The 24,929-nt window shown below is 34.1% G+C and overlaps 1 protein-coding gene across 3 annotated transcripts in view; it reads left to right on the top strand.

Annotated features, from left to right (window-relative positions):
• LOC115212029 (irregular chiasm C-roughest protein) overlaps positions 1-24,929 on the top strand; it is a 275,233-nt gene that overhangs the window by 203,184 nt on the left and 47,120 nt on the right. Inside the window, exon 13 of one of the 3 annotated variants that reach the window (XR_004999319.1) lies at positions 12,561-12,571. The exons of the other annotated variants lie outside the window; for them this stretch is intronic. The gene's annotated coding sequence lies outside the window, so the exon portion shown is untranslated. The remainder of the gene's footprint in view (positions 1-12,560; positions 12,572-24,929) is intronic. 3 annotated transcript variants of the gene reach the window in all.

Raw genomic sequence — 24,929 nt, 5'->3', positions numbered from 1 at the left:
TTTTACAGCCTTTCTGGTACAAACCTTCCAGAGACAATCTCTGGCTCCAGGATACTAACAAAACCTCTCACTTGAGAGTATTTATAATTAAATCTCTGCATCATGAGAAATATGTGTAAAAACCTTTTTTAAGCTAGGTACTGTATACCAACTTATACAAAAAAGCAGTCATTATTTTATTAAATTTTATCAAATTCTTGAGTCCAAGAACATTAACCATTTCACAGTATAAACCTTTTGCAGCTTAAGAACAGCACTTTTCATAACTTTCCACTGTATTGGAAATTTGTTGTATATTTATGTGTAGACATAAAGCTTTGGCATTGTAACGGAATATAAATATTCATATCATTCTGGAAAGACTAAAACAAGTAGAAAGATTTGCAACGAGACTTTGAGGTGCTTCACAATTCAGTTTACTGAGTAGCTTCCTGCCACACAGATGCTTGTCACAATATTTTATATAATAATAATAATAATAATAATAATAATAATAATAATAATAATGATGATACTTTTTAAGGCAACTGGAAATCTCATGCAAGATTGATGACTTGCAAAAAGCAACCTTATTGGGAGCAGTGCACATCTTGAGGAAAGTATTATCTGTCTGAGGTCCTTGTTGTGACTTGACAGATGAATAAAGACTCCGATGCATTTTTCCCTACACTGTGTTACGAAGGAATAATAATAATAATAATAAATGCCCTGATGCAGTACCAGGTAGTGGCTCTCATAGCTTCTGATCTTAACTGATTGGAAGTGTTATTATGTACATTGTTTTGTGTTGGAATGAAAGTAAATATTCTGCTCGATTCTACAGATTTGCTTGTCAGTTGATTGACCGTAACCAATTGGGCATGTCCCTTAGTGGTTGATGATATGTGTCTTTCTGATCAGGAGCAGAAGTAGTGGGGAGCATCAAAGCCATGTGTTGAGAGGAATTATTTGGGGTTTGGATAATTCACCTTTGGAAACATGGGTGGTTCGTTCAACATCTTTAATCAATCTTTATTCAAGGACCTTTTAAGCAGGATGGACTACTTGACCTAAAGGAAACTCTAACTGGGCCACACCTGCAAGGTCATATGCTGTTTATCTTCATATGAAATCCCCATGTCGTGCACATATGGTTGTGATGCATGTGCCTAGTGTACCCTTATGAGATGGGTAGTCATGATGGGTATACTGGGCTTTGTATATTTTACCCCAGTGTCACTTTGGTGGCATGCACTGCTCTCTCACTCAATAATAATAATAATAAAATGAAGTGGAACAGGGCAATATTAGAATAATGACACAAAGATCCCAAGGCCCAGATGAAGTACAAAGATATTGACTGAAAAATGTTCCCCCTCCCCCCTTCCTGGATTTTATAAAGTCTTGAGCTGGTACAGGTGTCTGATAACATATCAAATTTTATTTGGAGATCAATGAAGAATTGGAACACAGAGTTAAATTTATGAGGAAATTCTTTGGCAAGGTATATTTCAAGGAGACAGCCAACCAGCATTGCTGTTTGTGGTGTGTATGATACCCCTCACAAAAATATTCTAGAAAGTAACATCAGTGTACACCTTGAAAAGAAGAGGAAAATTAAATCGTCTGTTATATATATGGATGACTTAAAGATCTTTGGGAAGACTGAATGTGGAATAAATGGCCTAGTTTCTACAGTGCAGATCTTCAGTAAGGATATTGAAACGGAATTTGGGACTAAAATGTATGGCATGTTTATAATAAAAAAAGACAAGTAGTGTCATCTGATGGTGTAGAACTAACCAATGGCAAGAAAATCTAGGAGATTGAGACTAATGGATATGAATAGCTGGGTATTTTGGAATATGACAAAATCAAGGAAAGTGAAATGAAGGAAAGCTTTAGGTGAGAATATCTCAGAAGAACCAAATCAATAGGCTCAATGGAAAAAAACAAGATCAGGGCAATGAATACATTGGCTGTTTCCTTACTGCAATGTGGCACAGGTGTTGTTAGGTGGACAAAGAGCAAGCTTGAGGAAATGGAGAGGAAAGCCAGAAAAGTGATGACTATTAACAAGGAACTGCACCCCAAAAGCAATACTGATAGACTTTGTGTGCCAAGGAATAGCAGAGGAAGAAGCCTCATAAGATGCAAGATCTGCGTTGTCAACAAGAAGAAGAGTCTGGGATGGTACATCAAACCACAGAGCAAATCCTTACTTGCCACTGTTATATTTAGCAATACAATACCTACCGAAAATGTGATGCACCCGTAAGTCTTGAAGAAACAAAATGAAGAAAGGATAAACAATTTGAAAATGAAATCACTGCATGGGCAATACTTGAGAGAAATTGAAGGAAAAGACAAGACCAAGCACTTGGAGATGGCCAAGAAAAAGTGATCTGAAAGGATGCACTGAGGCTTTGATATGCAACACCCAGGAACAAACTCTGAGAGCTAATTACACCAAGTTCTAAATAGATAAGAACAGTAAATTACTCCTTTGTAGGATATGTGGTGGCAAAAGTGAAACAATCTCACATATTGTGAGTGAGTATAGCAAGCTGGCCCAAAAGCACTATAAAAGGAGGCACATTAACATGGCTAAGTTCATCCACTGGAGGCTATGTGAAAAGTATGGCCTGTACAGAGCACAGAAATGGTACAAACAGGAACCAGAAGGAATTACCAAGAACAAGGAATACCATAAGATACTATGGGGTTTTACAATCCAATGTGACTCCCTAATCAAAGCTCAGAGACCAGACATTGTTGTGGCAGAAAAAGGAAAAAAGGAGACCAAGATAATAGATATTGCAATACCTAGGGATGCATGCATAAGTGACAAAGAACTAGAAAAGATGGAAAACTGCAGACTACGAAAAGACAAAATTGCAAGAATATCGACTGAGGAGAGTGTCTGTCATCCTGGTAGTTGTAGGGTCACTTGGAGCACTAACAACCAGGTTCAAGAAATATGTCAGAGAAATTGGAATTGACAGGAGGGCAGAGCAAGACCCCAAAACTGCTCGGCTGGGGACAGCTAGGATTTTGAGATTGGGTCTTGGGTGTTGAATGTCTTCCATGATAATTAGCCAAGTATCAAAGCTTATATGGTGCAGAAAGAGACCCTGTGTGACCTCTGATAACAAGCTGCTGTCTGTTCTCACAGAATCAACCAGAGCAAACAAGACCAAGCACTTGAGAAGTGCATGCTTAGAATCAGTCCATTCACCCTAACCATTTTTTCGACAGTCACCCATCTTCTCACAAATTCAACGGAAGACAACACCTCCCTCTCTACCCTCACTTCTTTTCCGAGTTGATCTTGAAAAAGTCAATGAGGGCCTGATGAAGTGGACGATGTCTTTCCATTATCCTTTCAGATTCATCCACTACACAACTTCTTTCACCACCTGCCCTGCCTTGTTAAAGGTGGGTGGTAAGTCAATACTTATAATAGATTCAGCCTATAATCAAATTTGTCTTCCATGCAATAACAGCTGTTTGACATATCTCCATAAGTCAGCAATGTTCAGATACCACACGAGTGCATTCAGTATGGTTTTGTTGCTCTACATACATCTCAGGCAGTCTCACATGATGGTGCTTCCATGCCTGTTGTAGCACTGCCAGATCAGGCTTTTCTAAAAGTTATTCATAGCAGATCCTGGCCCAGACAGACCAGTTAGTTCATACTGCCAAGAGTTTCCCCAAAAACATCATCACTTATATCCATCACTATATTTCTCTATAAGGCTAATGTAGAACTTCCACCAACCTCATTTCCCAGCTGGTAGAGGGTGGTGAGTGTTTGGTGAGATTCCAAATGCCAGGGGGCCAATCTTGGTCTTTACTAGAGCCAGTGCTGCAGCTCCAAAGAATGTGGAATACATCTGTTCCACAAGAAGCAGAGAAAAATATGTTCCAGTCCAACCAACCAAATGTAGACTGGAGCAATGTACAACAGTCAGACAGTAAGTTATTATGGAAGTGATGTAAATATTCACTGCCTCAACTCAACCTTTCAGGAATAACTTCCTTTCAGCCCATTTCTGTGTGAGGCTGGCCATTCTGCTATTAAAAATCATCCCAGCTCTTGTTCACCTAAAGGTCCATGCCAAACTAAACCCAGAACAATTTTACTGGTCCATCTGTCCTAGAATGATATTCAAAAGTTAGGCTTGCCTCTCTAGCTGCCAAGTCACAAGCTCACTTATCTGGATTTATGCTCGTCATTGCCTCATATTCCTTTTACCTGAACTTCCATAGTTCCTAGCACCATTATGGTGATGTCATCATCCACATATGTCAACCCAGCTCTCCCACATCATAATTTGAAAAGGATGTCCTTCGAGAGTTCTTACTTATGCAGCAAAGGCCTGAGTGCAGAGCATATAGAAGAGATGAGAGAGGACATCACTGATGGATCAAGTATGCAAGCACTACTGACCATTGCTGCAATCCAGCCACTGAAAACAGGTTCAAAATTGACTGCTTTTAGAACTGTTGCAAAGTAGCAATGGGTGACCCTATCAAAGGCTTTTGACTGATCCAATTTGATCAGGGCCCACTGACACCAGACATGCACCCTCTATGATGAAAACATGAGGTGGAGGTCATTGTAGATGGATTGCTAGGGGACTGCACACATTTGAGTTCCTCTACATAATAACGATGATGATGTTGATGACGCTTTAGGCACAATGCAGCAATTTGGAGGGTAAGAGATTAGTTGGAAAATGGGCTCATGAATCAGATAAAAATAATCCAAAATAGAGGCTTTCCTCATGAGGCCCAGATTCAGACAATCAGGAAAAGCCTCAGTAGTAGTGTTAACCTCAACGAGAATAATGTAGGTTCCATTCAGAACACAAAGGGTTGTAAGAAAGGTACTTGATCATCATTATCAACATCATTTAACATCTATTTTCTATGCTGGTATGGGTTGGTTGTCCTGACAGGAACTGGTAAGGGCAGGGGCTGCAACATGTTCCTTGCCTGTTTTAGCTTGGTTTCTACAGCTGGATGCCCCTCCTAATACCAACCAGTTTACAGAGTAGAATGAGTGCTTTTTACGTGGCACCAACAGTAGTGCTTTTATGCAGTACCAACACCAGTGTTTTGCCTGTGGCACCAATACCCATACATATGCTTTTTTGACATGGCACTTGGTACTAAGATCTCAATCCTGTTGTGATGGGTATCTCTTCCTGAGTACAGCAATGCACCACATACCTCAGTCTTCTGTCATCTCTTTCATAAGGTTCAGTGCTTTGAGATCAGCCTTCAATACTTCATCCCAAGTCTTCCTGGGTCTTCCTCTTCCTCAACTTCTCTCCTTTTTAAATGATTGACACTTCTTAATGCGACTCTCTTCATTCATCTGCATCACATGACCATACCAGCACAGTCTCGTCTCTTGCACACTGCATGTAATTCTTCTTATACTTAACTTTTCTCACAATACACTAGTGGTCTGTTGCACATGTACACTGACATTACACATCCAGAGGAGCATACCAGCTTCAGTCCTCTCTAGTCTTTGCATATCTTCTGCATTCAGGGCCCATGTCTCACTATGATGTAGCATTTAGTTCGTACACATGCATCAGACAATCTTCCTTTCATTTGGAGAGAGACCTTTGGTTTCCAAAAGAGTAAAATCTCTCCAAACTTTTTCTGTCCTATACATATTCTTGCAATAGCAACTTCTTTACACCCTCCTCCACTGCTAATTAGGTCACCAAGGTAGCAGATATTAACTACAACTTCCAGAGAACTTCCAGGATACTTGAGAAAATTAGTTTCTCATGTATCTGTGGTCTTTATAGCTCCTGTATATCTTCCACATACAAACACTACATTCTCTGCTAACCTTCCTACTATTCCATTGCACCTCTTGTGTGTCCATGGCTTGCACTGTGTACACCAAATAGAATTTCTGCCTACACCTTTCCTACACATCATACAGGGCCATTTACCTGAAGGGTGAAGGGTCCTGTCTAATTTCTTGTTTATTAGGATCTTGGTCTTTGTTAAGTTAACTCTAAGACCCTTTGATTCCAGGTCCTGTTTCCACCCCTTGAATTTTCCTTTTAATTCTGTTACAGATTCTGTTATGAGGATAACATCATCAGCATATAGTAGTTCTCAGCCTTAAATTTCTCTGTTATGGCCTGGAAGATGTTGATAAATAGGAGTGGGGCTGAGAACCAAGCGTTGGTGGGCACCAACTTGTACACTAAATTCATCACTGTACCCATGGCTGACTCTTTACCTTACTAACAACACTCCTGTACATGGCCTGTACTACTTTCACAAGCCATTCGTCTAGCCCTAGCTTCCTCAGAGACCACCATGTTACAGAATGGTTTACTCAAGTGAAGGCTTTCTCTAGATCAACAAATGCCAAATACAACAACTTGTTCTTGGCCAAATACTTCTCTTGCAGTTGCCTGACTATGAAAATAGGGGTGTTTCGCCCTGGGACAAAGCCAAACTGCATTTCATCTAGTCTAAATCTGTTCCTAATCAAGCTATAACTCTCTTGGCAACTTTCATCATCTGGTCCAGCAATTTGATGCTTCTATAATTATGTCTATGAAAGGTAGCTCCATTTCCCTTGCAGCAGCTGACGATGATGCTGCAGCGCCAGTCACTAGGGATTATGCCTTCCTGAGTAACCTGAGTTACTATGCGCTTGACTAGGCTGTATCGAACTCCACCAGATATCTTAAGCTTCTCTGCAGTCATTCCTGATGGACCAGGGGCCTTCCTCGCCTTTATAAATATAATTGCATTAACTACCATGCTACTGTCAACTAGGACAGCTGGTCCTTCTGTTGGGTTCACATAAAGGAGACTCCCTTTATCCCACTCATTCTCCACATTTATAATCCTTCATAATAGCTCTTCTACACCTCTTTCTTTTTAGGATCACTAAGAGCAAGCATTCCATTGTCTGTCCATATACACTTCTCTCTCTCACATTTTGATTCTCTCTAACACACTGTCTTGTATGTTAGAGAGAAACTGAGTATGACCTGGTATCAAGAATATTGATTCCGAATGCAAGACATTCATGTACACCATGAATGATGATGATGATGATGATGAGGAGGAGGAGGAGGAGGAGGATGGTGATGGTGGTGGCAGCGGCAGTGGTGAGGAGGAGGGGAGGAGGAGGGAATACAGTTGGGGTAAATAAGTGTGCAGAGTTAATTTTGAAGATAGGCTGGAAGGTAAACTCTGATGGCATAAAATTATCACAAGACGACATCATTAAATCACTAGGGCATAATGAGAGATACAAATACCTAGGAGTGTTGCAAGACTATAGAATAATGGGAGGAGAAATGAGAGAGAAAGTCACTAAACAAGAGTACAAGAAGAGAATTAAGAAGGTGCTAGAATCAAAATTAATTGAAGGGAATATCATTAAAGCCACGTCTTGGCTGTGGCTGATGGATTGGAGCTTGGAGCGAGAGACCAAAATACTAATTATAGCCACTCAATGACAAATCTGATAAAGGCAAAGATTGACGAAACTCAGTCAGATAGCAAATGAAAAATATGTAGGAAAGGAGATGAAGATATCAATCACCTTTTGGTTGAGTGCTGTATACTAAGGACCCCATGGTCGTGAGTTCAAACTTCATTACTGTCACTGTACTTCTACTTTTGGATAATCATCAGTTTGAGTACATTACCAACAATAAGTTCCAGTTTTATTTTATATAAATGAACAATTAGCAGAGTATAGGGCATTGAGGTGTAAAAATGATTGAATCAACAACAGGCAAATGCCCAATTTTGGAAATATAAAAAAGAATTAATAAATGTGGAGAAATTTAATACCAACAACCTACTTATGACTGCTTATAATAAAAGTCTTCATATCTGAATAAAAGTCTCAACGAAACTCCTGTCATAATATTCCTGATAAAATTCAACCAAAATCATGATTATACTGAAAATTAGAAAACATAAGCAGTAAACTCGGCAACATATTCACAAAATTATTAAAAAAGACAGAAGGAAAAGTTTAATTTTGTAGCTTTCAAAAACATTTCACCAGCTTTTTTTTTTTCTATCTTGCCCAGCTGCTAATTACTGTACCACTTAATTATTGTATGAGTTTTACGTTTTGAACTTAAAAAAGAAAAAGGCATTGTTCATATTTTGTTAAGCTACAGCTTCAACATGTATTTACATCCAAGAATATTGAAATGGGTTGCCAGTTTGTTTTCCGTTCCTAAATGGCTACGTTGGAATTATGAAATAAACAAGACGGGGAACACCCAAGATTTGAAACACTAACTTTTTGAATTCTATCTACAATCTTAAAGTACATTTAACTTCAGTTCAATTTATACATATATAGATATGTATATATTCTTTTATTCGTTTCAGTCATATGACTGTGGCCATGCTGGAGCACTACCTTTAGTCAAACAAATCAACCCCAGAGCTTATTCTTTGTAAGCCTAGTACTTACTCTATCGGTCTCTTTAGCCAACCTGCTAAGATATAGGGACGTAAACACATCAACATTTGTTGTCAAATGATGGTGTGGTAACAAACATATACATGTACATACATATATATATATATGATATGCTTCTTTCAGTTTCTGTCTACCAAATCCACTCACAAGGCTATAGTAGAAGACACTTGCTCAAGGTACCACGCAGTGATATATGTGTGTGTGTTCCATACTGACATGAATTAAATGAGTCATTGCCGTGCTCCTAAGTTTCATTTTTGGCTTTAATTTACATGGTTGGATGGCCTTCCTGATGTCAACCACTTTACAGAATGTACTCGGTACATGTTTTTCATGGTACCAGCACTTGGGTAAGTGTTGTATCTTAAAGAAGACTAAAGGGAGTGCATTTTAATTAAATACCAGCATCAGTAAGCCTTTAAGTAAGATCACGATAAACAGCAAGAGATGGATAAATGGTAACAGTGAATGATGGATACTGATACTGAACAACCAGCAAGGGGGTACAGGTAGAGTGTATGAAATACATGTATATCTTAGGAAGCCTCTTATGCATAAGCCTTGAGTTGGGTAACAAATGAGCGAGAGGGGATAGAGAGTTTATGAAACGGTCACATAGGTGTAATGCTATCCTTCGCTACACTGGAAGTACTGTACAGCAAACAGAGAAGATCCACTACCATCCATAGTCAGACTAGCACACGGTGCAGTGAGAAGGGAGGAAAGCATGATTCAGAGATAAGCAATGCGGTGCAAGAGGCAAGAGAGATTTAAAGCAAAACTCATAGGCAGTGGAGACACACAGGTTGTGTTACAAAAGCATACAAGTGCTCAATACAATCTTGAAGTTCGTTAAAGTATACACACACACACACACGTTTATATATGTGTGTGTGTGTGTGTGTGTGTGTGTGTGTGTAAAGATGTTTTGTTCAAGATGCAAATGTATTTTAGGTATCAATTTGAAACTTGTATACATTATTTACATTTGATGGATATTTGTCCTCATCTTGTTTGTTGTTAACAACAAACAAGATGAGAACAAATATCCATCAAATGTAAATAATGTATATAATTCCTCATCTCTTAAATACAGAACTCTGTATTATCAATTTTAAATTAGTGATCTCTTTGTATTTCCTTTATTCAGACGAGACCAAGATCTCAAGGATTTAGAATGTTATTACTTTAAACTAAAACACAATGGGCAAATAAGGAAATATGAAAAATCATTTAATAAAAGATTCAATACTCAGTTGAATTTTCAGTGTGTGCAGAAATATGTATATTTATCTGTGTATGTATATATATATATATATATATATATATATATATATATATATATATATATATATATATAGATAGATAGATAGATAGATAGATAGATATACATACATACATGTGTGTGTGTGTGTATATATATATAGCAAGAGAGAGAGAGAGCAACTGATAATACCACTGGTCCCTATCATTGCCTTTATTGCTTATGCATGATTTAAATGTTTGTAGTTCAAAGTTGTAAATGGAAAATAAGTTATATTACTTTCACATTATGAAGACCATTAAATTCCAGTTCAAGTATTACACATTTAATTTATTAACATAGAAAGTTTACATGTGTGTGTATGTGTGTGACAGAAAAATAAATGGTGTTATTCCAGCTCTAAGATCAATGCCAAAAGTAAGTAATTTATGAATGAAGTAGTTGCATTGCAGTTATGTGTGTGTGTGTCTGTGTGTGTGCACACGCGCGTGGGCCCAGTATCTCGGTAAGTAGTCTATTATTGTAATGGTTGCATTAGATATTTGTTAATCATACAAAACTTATCTTTAAATAAAACATTTAATGTTGTGATAGTTGCATTTTAGATTATACTAAGATAATTATCTAAAATTAGTTTTATTTAGTGTCTGTTGTTGTGAGACTTGTATTTTAGACATGATTTTGCACACACACATACACACACGCATGCATGCATGCACTCACACACACACAAACACACACGCATTTGCACATGTGTACACATAAATTTGTACGTACAAATTAATGGAAAATGCTCAATGCATAAAGTAGAGTTTGCTCACCATTAAATTAGTTTTGTGCGTGTGCGTGTGTGTGTGTGATTTCAAATTTGAATCTGGTGATAATGAATATCAATAAATCTTTTATCAGTTGTTTTGGTCATATGGACTTTGCTCACTTCTTTGAGTGATTTTCATGGTAGACTGGTGTATTGTTTCATCACACAATCAGTTATGTTTTATTGTTTTATAGAATTTCCTAGAATGCCTGACTCACCCAATGATCATATGTTGTAAGAAACTCGAGAGAGTGATTTAAATTTTCCCTTTTGAAATATTATTGCTCCCTTATAGTCTATCGATGTAATAGCTGCATTAGCCATTTTGATATGTAAGTCCATGTGATAATTAATAGTGATTAATGATGGTGATGTCTTTGTTGATTTGAATATGATTGTAATTAGTTTTAACAGCAAGTAGATGCACTATGCAGCACTATTGTTCTTTGTCCTTGCTAAGTTTATAGGACTATCATAGTATGAATGTAAATTCCACTTTCTCCTCAACATATTTTCTGACAGAGATTTATAACACAAAGGAATCCTATCCTTAATGGTGTCACAGAATTCTGTGTTTGTCATGGAATCTGCTAATCCAAAGCTAGTAAGTTATGTAATGTGAAAGTTTCTCGGATGGTCATCCAAGGTTTTACTCCTGATTCAGCACTAATGTAACAGCAGCAGAGGTATACCATGAACCAATGGGGGCAGTATTGAAGGCTGCTTGCTCATCATTATTGGTGGTAACAGTTTGCTTTTAACACAGTTTGTATTCCCAAGCAAGGGTTCATAGTTTGCATTCCAGTCACCAGAACTACACTTAACTTTCAAATAACTCAGTTCACTTGGCTGTAAATAGGAACCCTTTGGGTGTAATGCTTACTTCTATGGGCATAATTAATAAGTATTCCAGTGACTTAAAACTGCTGAGTTTGAATCCCCTTTTGTTCTGGGTATCACTTATTAGATAGGTGAGTCTCCACTAAGTTTACTTGCCCAGAAGAAATCTTCACTTAGTGTCTCAGTGATCCAAAAGTACTAAAGGAGTACTCAAATATAAGTCATGTGAATTGTCTCAAAAGTACCATCAGGGTGAAAAATATTTTTTTAAATATCTCTAACTGCTATAGCTGACATTCTCTATTAAATATGTTATAAATATATTCTATGTAAGATTATTGCCAAGTTTGTTTAACTGTAATTGTGTTTCTTTATTCCATTTGTTAAGTTCATAGCCATATTTTTCATTGTTTCACCGTCAAAGACATTCTATTTATGTCATAAATATCTATAAGACAAGTGAATGTATAACATTCAATATTCAAAATGTGTAGTAAAATAAAGACAAGTAAAGATTTAAATGAAATTAATTAAAATTTGAACCAAATATCTTGAGAGTGCTTAAAAGATTACGCATAATGCAACCACCATTCAATAAATTAATTCCAATTCCCAAGATAGACTTCTAAATAAAAACTAAGTGAAACAGAAAATATTATTAGCATTTAAGAGAAAATTGCCCAAATCATATTCCTCAAAGCTACTGAGGCACTTTTCTTTGTGTTATTTATTTATTCATTTATTTATTTTGTAAGATTTCAAAATATTCTGCATAACAAAAAATACATTTTGCACTGTTCTACAAAATAAAATTTTCTTGATATCAAGAAAAAATAAAAGAAAAAGAAAGAAAGATAGAAAAAAATTCCCCAAATTTTTCATTCTTTGTATGGCCACAGATTGAAAATCTACATACACACATCATCAGGAGAAAGAAAACTTTAATTATTTTTATTTACTTTATTTTCCCTAATTTTCAACCTTGAAGAAATGAAAAAAAAAATGAACAAACTTTAAACATTAAGGAACAACATTCACTCCAATTGGTCCTACTGTGTATGTTGGTAAAAGTTTAACAATGAAAATCAATAATTTTTTTCTGTTTTCATGCAATCCCATACGGGACGTATTTATGGACATTTGAAAAGAAATGTTCCAGGTAATTTCTATTGCATAAATGGACTTGTCTACCCTCTTACTTCTACCCAGCTTCAATGTTATTTTATACTGCATGGAAAAAGCAATAACCAGCTTGTTGGGGTTTTTTTTCTATTGGGAGTGAAAAAAGAATAATGACCAAAACAACAAATATATCTAATAATGACTTAACCTCTCCTGTAACACTTCCATTAATTATCATTTTATATGGTGGGGTGTACACACACACACATTTGCATGTGTGTGTGAATAAGTGAATGTAGCCTTATATATTGAAATAATTTGGGCACATACATTTTAGGTCAGTAAATTTTAGAATATTGTCTGAATGTGAAAATAATTAAAATTACAATATTAAAAGTTTGGTTTACTAGCAATAGTATACACACATATAAATACATATACATGAACACACACACACACACACACACACACACATGTGTATATATATATATATATATATATATATATATATATATATATATATATATATACATACATACATACATAGAGAACAAGAGAATTGTTTAGATTAGATTAAATTAAATTAAATATTAATATCTTTATACTTTTAAAATTATTTTCTTTATTTTTACATGCCATAATGCCAATTTTAAAATCTTTAATTTCTTTTTTCTTTCTTACATCATTGAAGTGATTACAATTTAAAAGTGACTTGTTAATTACACACTAATTGCAGTTGTCTTTAGTCTTAGATTTTATTTTGCTAAATCAATAATTTTCAAAATTAGATGTCTAAATATTTTCATTTATATTTCCTATATCCTCCATGCAAATTATTTTCTTTTAAAAATATTATAAAATAGAAAATTCTTATAAACTAATACCATTCCCATTCAGTATAGAACTTACAGAAAGAAGGAGAAGTTTAAGGGTTGACAAACAATTCATTGACTATATATATATATTAAGTCTGCACATTTTCTGTCTTGTATTTTGATAAATCACTGCAAATTTTCACCGTTATTTTCGTGATTTTAATTTTCTTATATTAAAAGTCACTTTTTTTCTTCTTTTTCTTTTCTGTATTGTGTATTTTGTAAAGCAAAAAGAAAAAAAGAAGAGGAAAATAATTTGTTGTGGTATATTATTTCACACACACACATGCACACACACACATGCACACGCATATATTATATACGTATACGTTGTCTGTTGTCTGTTTTCACTGTTGTGTTGCAGTAGGCATGGTTGTATGAAGAAGTTCACTTTACAATAACGTGATTTCATGGTTTATTCTACTGTGTGGCACCTTGGGAAAGTGTCTTGTACCAAAGCCTCAGGTTAATGAAAGTCTTGTGAGCAAAATTTGTAGAGGGAAATTGTATGGAAGCCTACTCTTAGGTGATAGGATTAGTCTGTTTTACCACTCGGCCCCTGGGAATCTCCACCAGAGCTGACTCTGTTGCAAACATTTGGGCCAGGTTTCCAGTCTGAAGTCAGCTTACTCTCTCTTTTCCACCATTCTAAAAAGCCTTGAAAAGTTATTTTGAAAGAAAAACAACTGAATAATTGCTAATTATTTTCTATTAGAAAGCCTAAGATAAATTTTGTGAAAGAGGGGTTACTTAACCAATTGGATTATCCCAGAATATTACTGGTACATATTTCAGTAATTTTACAACAGAGAGTGAAGAGGGATGAAAAACTTGTCACTCTCAAGGGATAATGAAATATAAATTCTAAACGTAGAATTATGGAACTAAATATCTGTAAGATCTTTCATCTGGCTCTGTGTCATTCCTATCAACTTACTACTCAAATTCTATATCAATAGCTAGCAATAAATTTCTCTGTTCTTCTAATGGTTTCAACTATTGGACTGTAGCCCTGTTGGAACCTTCAAGGTATTTTATCGTTACTTTTTTTTCAAACCCCACTTAATCTGGTACTTCTCTGTTCTCATAAAATCCAAAATGCAAAGTCAACAGCAACACAAAAGAAGATAATTCAACTTCAATACAGCAGGACATTTCTGTTTCCGTGTACTGATTCTCACTCTTTGCTAATATGTACACGATATGATATTGATAATGTCTATAGTATATTATCTATTCTATATGATCTACTCTATATCATATTAATACTTGTATACAAATAGCTTTGTGATATTAATAGTTCTTTATTATACCATTTTATATTGTCAATTGTTATGTATATCAGTAGTTCTAGATGAATACTTTTATAAGGCAAATACATGTGCATTAGTACATATAGCACAACTCTCTCTCTCTCTCTCCCTCCCTCTCTCTCTCTCCCTCCCTCTCTCTCTCTCCCGCTCTCTCTCTCTCTCTCCTTTACATAAACACCTAACCTGAAACTTAAACATAAACTGCATTCACCTTTTGAAACTACTAGAAAGGACGATGGGCTCTACCACTCTTTATCTGAGTAAAAAAAAGGTTCAAAGTTAGTTATTTATCCACTTAATTAGAAGTATCAATCAGTGAATAATTTTCTTTACTGACCATAGAGAGATGTCTGGTAAGATCTAACTCAACAGTGCATCACAACAAAATATAAAAGAATTATGAAACTACAACAGGCAACAGTGTTGCTCAACAAGCTTGAAATAGCAACCAGATCTTCCTCAAATCACACCCTACTATCTTTAAAAAAGAAGCACATATTAAATAATGTACTTCTAGATACAATTTATGTCTTGAAGGAAAAAGAGATGATATGGCCAATGCTAAGGCATCTTTGATCATAGATCTATTCAACTGGTGCTAACCTGATGCTAACCAATAATGTATTCATGAATTATATGGCACTCCTATTGCCTCCTGCTGTAAACCACACCTGCCCTAGGTATCTTATTACATGTAGATAGATTGACTGAACTCCTTAGAGTTAAAGCTAATTTTCCAGCTGAGAAACTAACTGCCAGTAGTGATTTCTTATACCTGTGCATACATGGTATCACATATTCATTTCTTATACCTGTGCATACATGGTATCACATATTGATTTCTTATACCTGTGCATACATGGTATCACATATTGATTTCTTATACCTGTGCATACATGGTATCACATATTGATTTCTTATACCTGTGCATACATGGTATCACATATAGATTTCTTATACCTGTGCATACATGGTATCACATATTGATTTCTTATACCTGTGCATACATGGTATCACATATTGATTTCTTATACCTGTGCATACATGGTATCACATATTGATTTCTTATACCTGTGCATACATGGGATCACATATTGATTTCTTATACCTGTGCATACATGGTATCACATATAGATTTCTTATACCTGTGCATACATGGTATCACATATAGATTTCTTATACCTGTGCATACATGGTTTCACATATTGATTTCTTATACCTGTGCATACATGGTATCACATATAGATTTCTTATACCTGTGCATACATGGTATCACATATAGATTTCTTATACCTGTGCATACATGGTATCACATATTGATTTCTTATACCTGTGCATACATGGTATCACATATAAATTTCTTATACCTGTGCATACATGGCATCACATATAGATTTCTTATACCTGTGCATACATGGTATCACATATAAATTTCTTATACCTGTGCATACATGGTATCACATATAAATTTCTTATACCTGTGCATACATGGTATCACATATAAATTTCTTATACCTGTGCATACATGGTATCACATATTGATTTCTTATACCTGTGCATACATGGTATCACATATAAATTTCTTATACCTGTGCATACATGGTATCACATATAAATTTCTTATACCTGTGCATACATGGTATCACATATTGATTTCTTATACCTATGCATACATGGTATCACATATTGATTTCTTATACCTGTGCATACATGGTATCACATATAGATTTCTTATACCTGTGCATACATGGTATCACATATTGATTTCTTATACCTGTGCATACATGGTATCACATATTGATTTCTTATACCTGTGCATACATGGTATCACATATAGATTTCTTATACCTGTGCATACATGGTATCACATATTGATTTCTTATACCTGTGCATACATGGTATCACATATTGATTTCTTATACCTGTGCATACATGGTATCACATATTGATTTCTTATACCTGTGCATACATGGTATCACATATAGATTTCTTATACCTGTGCATACATGGTATCACATATTGATTTCTTATACCTATGCATACATGGTATCACATATTGATTTCTTATACCTGTGCATACATGGTATCACATATAGATTTCTTATACCTGTGCATACATGGTATCACATATTGATTTCTTATACCTGTGCATACATGGTATCACATATTGATTTCTTATACCTGTGCATACATGGTATCACATATTGATTTCTTATACCTGTGCATACATGGTATCACATATTGATTTCTTATACCTGTGCATACATGGGATCACATATTGATTTCTTATACCTGTGCATACATGGTATCACATATAGATTTCTTATACCTGTGCATACATGGTATCACATATAGATTTCTTATACCTGTGCATACATGGTTTCACATATTGATTTCTTATACCTGTGCATACATGGTATCACATATAGATTTCTTATACCTGTGCATACATGGTATCACATATAGATTTCTTATACCTGTGCATACATGGTATCACATATTGATTTCTTATACCTGTGCATACATGGTATCACATATAAATTTCTTATACCTGTGCATACATGGTATCACATATAGATTTCTTATACCTGTGCATACATGGTATCACATATAAATTTCTTATACCTGTGCATACATGGTATCACATATAAATTTCTTATACCTGTGCATACATGGTATCACATATAAATTTCTTATACCTGTGCATACATGGTATCACATATTGATTTCTTATACCTGTGCATACATGGTATCACATATTGATTTCTTATACCTGTGCATACATGGTATCACATATAAATTTCTTATACCTGTGCATACATGGTATCACATATTGAGTCTTATACCTGTGCATACATGGTATCACATATTGATTTCTTATACCTGTGCATACATGGTATCACATATAGATTTCTTATACCTGTGCATACATGGTATCACATATTGATTTCTTATACCTGTGCATACATGGTATCACATATTGATTTCTTATACCTGTGCATACATGGTATCACATATAGATTTCTTATACCTGTGCATACATGGTATCACATATTGATTTCTTATACCTGTGCATACATGGTATCACATATTGATTTCTTATACCTGTGCATACATGGTATCACATATTGATTTCTTATACCTGTGCATACATGGTATCACATATAGATTTCTTATACCTGTGCATACATGGTATCACATATTGATTTCTTATACCTGTGCATACATGGTATCACATATTGATTTCTTATACCTGTGCATACATGGTATCACATATAGATTTCTTATACCTGTGCATACATGGTATCACATATTGATTTCTTATACCTGTGCATATATGGTATCACATATTGATTTCTTATACCTGTGCATACATGGTATCACATATAGATTTCTTATACCTGTGCATACATGGTATCACATATTGATTTCTTATACCTGTGCATACATGGTATCACATATAAATTTCTTATACCTGTGCATACATGGTATCACATATAAATTTCTTATACCTGTGCATACATGGTATCACATATAAATTTCTTATACCTGTGCATACATGGTATCACATATTGATTTCTTATACCTGTGCATACATGGTATCACATATTGATTTCTTATACCTGTGCATACATGGTATCACATATAGATTTCTTATACCTGTGCATACATGGTATCACATATTGATTTCTTATACCTGTGCATACATGGTATCACACATAAATTTCTTATACCTGTGCATACATGGTATCACATATAAATTTCTTATACCTGTGCATACATGGTATCACATATAAATTTCTTATACCTGTGCATACATGGTATCACATATTGATTTCTTATACCTGTGCATACATGGTATCACATATTGATTTCTTAAACCTGTGCATACATGGTATCACATATAAATTTCTTATACCTGTGCATACATGGTATCACATATTGATTTCTTATACCTGTGCATACTTGGTATCACATATTGATTTCTTATACCTGTGCATACATGGTATCACATATTGATTTCTTATACCTGTGCATACATGGTATCACATATTGATTTCTTATACCTGTGCATACATGGTATCACATATAAATTTCTTATACCTGTGCATACATGGTATCACATATTGATTTCTTATACCTGTGCATACATGGTATCACATATTGATTTCTTATACCTGTGCATACATGGTATCACATATAAATTTCTTATACCTGTGCATACATGGTATCACATATAAATTTCTTATACCTGTGCATACATGGTATCACATATTGATTTCTTATACCTGTGCATACATGGTATCACATATTGATTTCTTATACCTGTGCATACATGGTATCACATATAAATTTCTTATACCTGTGCATACATGGTATCACATATAAATTTCTTATACCTGTGCATACATGGTATCACATATTGATTTCTTATACCTGTGCATACATGGTATCACATATTGATTTCTTATACCTGTGCATACATGGTATCACATATTGATTTCTTATACCTGTGCATACATGGTATCACATATAAATTTCTTATACCTGTGCATACATGGTATCACATATTGATTTCTTATACCTGTGCATACATGGTATCACATATTGATTTCTTATACCTGTGCATACATGGTATCACATATAAATTTCTTATACCTGTGCATACATGGTATCACATATAAATTTCTTATACCTGTGCATACATGGTATCACATATTGATTTCTTATACCTGTGCATACATGGTATCACATATTGATTTCTTATACCTGTGCATACATGGTATCACATATAAATTTCTTATACCTGTGCATACATGGTATCACATATAAATTTCTTATACCTGTGCATACATGGTATCACATATTGATTTCTTATACCTGTGCATACATGGTATCACATATTGATTTTTTATACCTGTGCATACATGGTATCACATATAAATTTCTTATACCTGTGCATACATGGTATCACATATTGATTTCTTATACCTGTGCATACATGGGATCACATATTGATTTCTTATACCTGTGCATACATGGTATCACATATTGATTTCTTATACCTGTGCATACATGGTATCACATATAGATTTCTTATACCTGTGCATACATGGTATCACATATTGATTTCTTATACCTGTGCATACATGGTATCACATATTGATTTCTTATACCTGTGCATACATGGTATCACATATAGATTTCTTATACCTGTGCATACATGGTATCACATATTGATTTCTTATACCTGTGCATACATGGTATCACATATTGATTTCTTATACCTGTGCATACATGGTATCACATATAGATTTCTTATACCTGTGCATACATGGTATCACATATTGATTTCTTATACCTGTGCATACATGGTATCACATATTGATTTCTTATACCTGTGCATACATGGGATCACATATTGATTTCTTATACCTGTGCATACATGGTATCACATATTGATTTCTTATACCTGTGCATACATGGTATCACATATAGATTTCTTATACCTGTGCATACATGGTATCACATATAGATTTCTTATACCTGTGCATACATGGTATCACATATTGATTTCTTATACCTGTGCATACATGGTATCACATATAGATTTCTTATACCTGTGCATACATGGTATCACATATTGATTTCTTATACCTGTGCATACATGGTATCACATATTGATTTCTTATACCTGTGCATACATGGTATCACATATAAATTTCTTATACCTGTGCATACATGGTATCACATATTGATTTCTTATACCTGTGCATACATGGTATCACATATTGATTTCTTATACCTGTGCATACATGGTATCACATATAAATTTCTTATACCTGTGCATACATGGTATCACATATAAATTTCTTATACCTGTGCATACATGGTATCACATATTGATTTCTTATACCTGTGCATACATGGTATCACATATTGATTTCTTATACCTGTGCATACATGGTATCACATATAAATTTCTTATACCTGTGCATACATGGTATCACATATAAATTTCTTATACCTGTGCATACATGGTATCACATATTGATTTCTTATACCTGTGCATACATGGTATCACATATTGATTTTTTATACCTGTGCATACATGGTATCACATATAAATTTCTTATACCTGTGCATACATGGTATCACATATTGATTTCTTATACCTGTGCATACATGGGATCACATATTGATTTCTTATACCTGTGCATACATGGTATCACATATTGATTTCTTATACCTGTGCATACATGGTATCACATATAGATTTCTTATACCTGTGCATACATGGTATCACATATTGATTTCTTATACCTGTGCATACATGGTATCACATATTGATTTCTTATACCTGTGCATACATGGTATCACATATAGATTTCTTATACCTGTGCATACATGGTATCACATATTGATTTCTTATACCTGTGCATACATGGTATCACATATTGATTTCTTATACCTGTGCATACATGGTATCACATATAGATTTCTTATACCTGTGCATACATGGTATCACATATTGATTTCTTATACCTGTGCATACATGGTATCACATATTGATTTCTTATACCTGTGCATACATGGGATCACATATTGATTTCTTATACCTGTGCATACATGGTATCACATATTGATTTCTTATACCTGTGCATACATGGTATCACATATAGATTTCTTATACCTGTGCATACATGGTATCACATATAGATTTCTTATACCTGTGCATACATGGTATCACATATTGATTTCTTATACCTGTGCATACATGGTATCACATATAGATTTCTTATACCTGTGCATACATGGTATCACATATTGATTTCTTATACCTGTGCATACATGGTATCACATATTGATTTCTTATACCTGTGCATACATGGTATCACATATAAATTTCTTATACCTGTGCATACATGGTATCACATATTGATTTCTTATACCTGTGCATACATGGTATCACATATTGATTTCTTATACCTGTGCATACATGGTATCACATATTGATTTCTTATACCTGTGCATACATGGTATCACATATTGATTTCTTATACCTGTGCATACATGGTATCACATATTGATTTCTTATACCTGTGCATACATGGTATCACATATTGATTTCTTATACCTGTGCATACATGGTATCACATATTGATTTCTTATACCTGTGCATACATGGTATCACATATTGATTTCTTATACCTGTGCATACATGGTATCACATATTGATTTCTTATACCTGTGCATACATGGTATCACATATTGATTTCTTAAATAACTGTACAATTTCATATTTATAAAGGAATTCAGTGAAAGTTATTTCCAAGCTTCTCACAAGGAACTTTATACAATATGAGGCTTGAACAATATTTTCTTTTTTAAGATACAATTCTCTATAAGAATGTAGCTCTAGACTTGTAAAGTGGAAAGAGTGAACAAGGAAAAGTAGGGTGCGGATGATAATGATCATTGTAAAGGGTTTTGTATAAGTTAACTGAATCTATACTCGTATATTATTACTGAAAATTATTTTATCAACTCTAGTGGAATAAAAGACAAAATTAAGTATGGTTACAAGGAAACTTGAAGCCAAGAATAAAATGTAATGATGTAATACAAGAAATTTTGTGCTGTCTGATCATCCCTGGTCTACATACTCCTGTCGATGATAGTGTGTAAATAAAGTAGACTCTTTACTGAATGAATAATTATGATATTGTATCTTCCATACAAGATTCAATTAAGCATACATTTGTTGAATATATTTCTAATCAACAGTTTCTATAAAACCATAAAATGTTTTAGAAATTATTGCCATTTTCAAATTTGTGCATTGTTTTTTCTTTTTAGATATTAATCTTTAAAAAGAAATGGTGTTAAACATCAACTCTTTTTTTTCCTTAGGTTCATTTTATTTTTCCAGTGAATCTACCTTTGTTTAAGTATCCAATGACAAGTGAGTTATGATAATAGGCAACTTTATGCCAACTTCATGATAATTTCTATTGTAACGATCATACTGTGGCACTTTGTTTTGTGCAATACTCATTTCTCTTCTTCCTCACTCAGTCTTAGACAAGACACAGTTCTAAGTCCTCAACTAAACTAACTGAATGTTGGGAAACTTTTGGACAAACATTTGTTCCCTATTGAGGGAGCTTTTCTGTGTGGTCATTGTCCTACAAGAAATAACATCCAAATCAAACCTTATACCTTTTAAAAAAAGAATACAATGTAGTTTCGGATATACAAAATATACAAAAAGACAGGACAGTCATGGCTGAGATTCCTTTGATCAGATGGATCAAGATTGACCTGACATCTGGAAGTAGAGAAAATATGATTCACAAAATAGATTTCAAACATCAGATATTGAACATTGTAAGTGAAGAGAATTTTGCTTTTATATCAGCAAAATCCTTGAAAATATGCTTTTAAAAATTCTTCAAAACAAAGAGAACCTTCTTTGAATGAGAAATATTCACTTTTAAAAAGAATAACATTGCTTGTCTTAAAATGTCTTAGACAAATGTTTCATATATTGTTGGGACAGATAATATTCTAGTTTGGTGATTTTTCTGAATTTTTTTACTTATACAATTAAGCTTTTTTTTTTACCTTTTTTTCAAGTGATGAGTCTTAAAATATGTGTTAATCTTGGAAGAAATATTTTCCCCACTGGAATTTCCCATTTATGGTTTTTCTTCACAAAGTACTTGCAAACACATTTTGTATTTTTTAGATTTACTTTTAGTTGCTACATGTGGAACTGAACAAACAAAAGTTGATTTGGGGAAATTCATTCTTCTGCCAAGGAGTATTTTATCTAAGCTTCCTTCTATTCATTTTCGCATTGGCTCAGATAATCAAAAAGCATTCTTGTGGGAGTTATGTAAAAGAATGTACCCAAGTTATTTGAATTTGTTTTACATTACATTTTTTTAATATGCCATTCTCAGGATTATGCTACAGATATTTTGACATGCTCTCTTGGGTAGTTTTCACTGTCACAAGTTTTTTTCAGTATCTTTTGTGAGTATTTTCTCGGAATATATTTTGCAAACAGCTTCAGATTCCCATGGGTTTCCATAATAACAGGAATAGTTATCAAATGAATTTAGTGAAAGGAATTAGGAAAGGCATTCAGCTGTAAAGTATTTTGCGCTAGCAATTTATGAAATATATCTGACTATGCAGAACTGGCATGGAAACGTAGCAGTAGATATATTTCAAACAATAATAAATCTCATCTTCAACTGAAATAGCAAGAAAATATTTACATTTTTTATGTATATATTAAAATGAAGTCTTATTTGAGAAATGTACACTTTATAATTGGAAGAAAATTACATACATATACACACAAATACACAAGTGAAATTCCATTATAATAAATATCAATATAATGAATTTTTCACTATAACCATTTATTTTTTTTCAATTCCCAGCAATAATGCTACTGGAACAAAGGTAAATGAGTCCCATTAAAACAACATTCATTACAACATATACCTAAGTACAATGAAGCAAAATTAAACTCCCAAGCACTACACTGAAAAACAAATACTTTTTAGATAACAGTTTTGTCAAGTCAGGTATGCATATTAACCATCCATCCATCCATCTATGCATGCTTACATACATACATGCGCACACACACACACACACATATATCAGCTAGAGCAGGGACAATGGCATTATTAAGTGGTCAGACACCATACTAACATGCAGATGTGTCAGATGCAGGCACAAAATAGAAAGGTGTTTATGTGTGTTCATTTGATAGTTTTTCTAATTTACAATCAAAAATAGAAATTTCACAAAATCAAATCAAAACAAATCATTTCAATTTAATTTGCTCTGTGTTCATGCACTAAAAATATACAAATTCAAATGGTCCCATTAACTAGGTATTAGATAGAGAGCTATCAGGTACTTCACAAAATGCCAAATTGAAGGACTAAATATAGTTAAATACAATAGCTTTTAGGGAACTCTTCATAAATTCTATTAGCTTTAATTTTGATTCATATTTGGTCTCTTATTGATTTTGTCTCTATTATCACCATTGAATTGAAATAATAATTTGAAAAACAGACAGGATGATCACAGTTGAAATTTTTATTCTTATTAATGTGGGACAGAAAATTAATATTTGGATACGAAAGCACACAAGAGTCAATGACATCATAAGGAC

The sequence above is a fragment of the Octopus sinensis genome, linkage group LG5 (assembly GCF_006345805.1).
Source record: "Octopus sinensis linkage group LG5, ASM634580v1, whole genome shotgun sequence".
Taxonomy (NCBI): domain Eukaryota; kingdom Metazoa; phylum Mollusca; class Cephalopoda; order Octopoda; family Octopodidae; genus Octopus; species Octopus sinensis.
The sequence above is the reverse complement of the archived record's forward strand: the minus strand, read 5'-3'. Positions and strand labels throughout refer to the sequence as shown.